This window comes from Sinocyclocheilus grahami, unplaced genomic scaffold (assembly GCF_001515645.1).
Source record: "Sinocyclocheilus grahami isolate Dianchi unplaced genomic scaffold, SAMN03320097.WGS_v1.1 scaffold843.1, whole genome shotgun sequence".
Taxonomy (NCBI): domain Eukaryota; kingdom Metazoa; phylum Chordata; class Actinopteri; order Cypriniformes; family Cyprinidae; genus Sinocyclocheilus; species Sinocyclocheilus grahami.
The window spans coordinates 38,832-41,430 of NW_015506022.1; the positions used below are offsets into that span (position 1 = coordinate 38,832).

The 2,599-nt window shown below is 38.9% G+C and overlaps 1 protein-coding gene across 3 annotated transcripts in view; it reads left to right on the top strand.

Moving 5' to 3' along the window:
* Positions 1-2,599, top strand: part of LOC107562831 (ras association domain-containing protein 8-like) — a 41,196-nt gene that overhangs the window by 8,484 nt on the left and 30,113 nt on the right. For 2 of the 3 annotated variants that reach the window (XM_016247565.1, XM_016247564.1), the window contains exon 1: positions 1,224-1,471. The exons of the other annotated variant lie outside the window; for it this stretch is intronic. The gene's annotated coding sequence lies outside the window, so the exon portion shown is untranslated. Of the gene's footprint in view, positions 1-1,223; positions 1,472-2,599 lie in introns of those variants that run through there. 3 annotated transcript variants of the gene reach the window in all.

Here is a 2,599-nt window from a genome sequence, read left to right on the forward strand (position 1 = left end):
CATGCAAAGAAAGAAGGCGTGGTTTCAGTAACCGCAGTTAGTGTTGAAGCAGCATGTCAGGGAGACGCTGTGTGTTTCTAGGTGAAAGCAAAAGCACTTTATTTGGCCTTCCGAAAGTAGATGCATTTAGGAATCTTTAAGATTAGTTGCAACAGAACAGCAATGCATTTTATGGACGACCGTTTCGTGAACCTAGGAGAGGAGGTAATTCTGACTTTGCTATGACAATCTGGTGCTTCTGAATCAGCTACTGTTTTGTTATTAGTTTAAGTATTTGCTATTGACTGTTCAAATGCGGAGTTTTGCGCATTGTGTGTGTGTGTGTGTGTGTGCGAGAGAGAGAGAGACAGGGTCACATCACAGTAGAGTCAGCTGTCTTAACCGCGGCTTGTGTACTGCATCATTACTGTGTCTGTTCCCCTTTCGGGCTTGAACTGATGGTAAAACTAATTACATATTTTGAAAGATGAAGCTTGCGATTATGGTAAGGGGCGTTACATTTCCGACGAGTGCTTGCGGTGTTCGGCCAATCACAATGCACTGGGTCAGCTGGCCAATCAGAGCAGACTGCGCTTGTCGGAAGGAGGGACTTTGTAGAAAACGAAGCGTTTGAGAGAGGCGGGGCATAGAGGACCTACAATAATGTACAGTATTTGAAAAATAATGTGTTTTTTGAACATTAATGCATGTCAACATATTCTGTTACACCAAATAATGATCTTTAAAAAAGCATCATATGACCCCTTTAAATATCTCCTAATTTTTCAAAACCTCTTTTTAGAAAGGAAACAATAGGCTACAGTATACAAATCAAGTAACTATAAAAGGAATGTTTAGAACAAAGAAATTTAAATTTTAGAAGAATTTGATGAGTTTACAACAAGATGTTTGATGTTTTAAACTGGTGTCTTGAGTCAAAATCTGAGTGACGGTGTTGAGACTCATATGATTGTATTCATTTATTTATTTCGTAGGTTGTGTTTATTTTCAAACATATCGTGTGCCAATAACGTACTTTCAATAGTAAATCATTTCTTTTCTGTTAGAATTAGGTTTGTGTTAGCAAAGTTAGCAATTCTAATTAGCTTTGTATAAAAACAATCTAAAACTGTGTGTTGATAGTGAGGGACAGAAACTGCTGAAAACAAAACAAGACACTCCTCCTACCTGGAGATGTGGGCGGAGCTTTGCCATTTCAGCAGAGTTCAGAGAGAGAGAGAGAGAGAGAGGGAGCTGTGGCTGTGGGAGGGAAGTGCGGGCATTCGTGAGGAGCTGTTCAAGAGAGAGAGAGCGCTGTGGCTGTGAGAGGGAAGTGCTGGCATTCGTGAGGAGCTGTTCAAGAGCAGAGCACACTCACCGCGCATCTGTCTCACTCCCTGCAGAGCTGCGTCCGTCTCTGAGGAACTACAGGACGTTCTGCTTTTGTGTGGCAGTAGCAGTCGAAGCCTGGAGGAGCTGTGTGTTTTATGAGGTAAAAGAACTGTTCTCCGCATGTTCGCTCGCAGCTGGAGCCTGGAAATCAACCGGTTAACGTCTGTAAGTGCGCGGAGATCTCAGGGTCAAAGTCATTTTACATCTACAGGAAAACTTTACTGCTCAGAGGTTGCTCTTTAATCGCTCAGAAAACTTAATGGAGGTTTTAGTTATAGTTTGTTTAAACATCAACTCTGTTTCTCCTGAAATAGACTCAAATTGGAGATATGAAACGAATGAGGATAGACTAGCTCAGATGAATCGGTCTTGGAGGAATTTGATAAGAAATACGAGTTTATAATGAGATGTTTGATTGCAGATTTTGGTATATTGGTCTGAGCGCAATTTGAGATTTCTTCTGAAAGTCTAGATGAGAAACATTTGAGATTGAGTAATTTTCTCAGAAGAATTATCTGAGCAGTAGGCTACACTTAAGCAAAAGTCTCACTTTCATCTCAATTTAATGTCATTTTGGTCGAATCTAAACTATTGAGGTATTAAACACCTCCTTAGTTATTTTTTCCAACTTCTTTAGGAGAAATAACTAAATTGACTACAGTAAGCATATATAAAGGAGCTATACGAGTGATTTGTATGGCATAAAACAAGAATCTGATGAGAAATCATGAGACTTTGGTAGAAAATCTGAGCACAGTCTGAGACTGATGAGATTTCCTTTGAAACTCCAGATGAGCCACATGAGATTGGAGACTTTTTCTCAGAAGAAAAACTACAGAAGAAACTCACTTTGCTCTCCATTTAATCTCATTTCAATCTAGAGAAACGGCTGATAAATTTAACATCTCCTTTGTGATATTTCATAACTTCCTTTGGAGAAATAAAAAAGCAAGCATGTAAAGGAGCCATAAAAGGAATAAGAACATGGAAAATTCGATTTGAGAAGAATTTGATGAGAAATATTTGTTTACAATGATACTTTTAATTGCAACCTTTGGTGTCTTGTAAAATCTGTGCACATTTTGAGACATTGTTGAGATTTCTTCTGAAACTCGAGAGGGGAAATGCACGAGTTTTTCTTCAGACTTAAGTCTCCATTTAATCTCCATTTAGTCCCATTGCGCTCTAGTTTTGATTATTTGAAGGTGTAGAGTTTTTCTTTGAAATA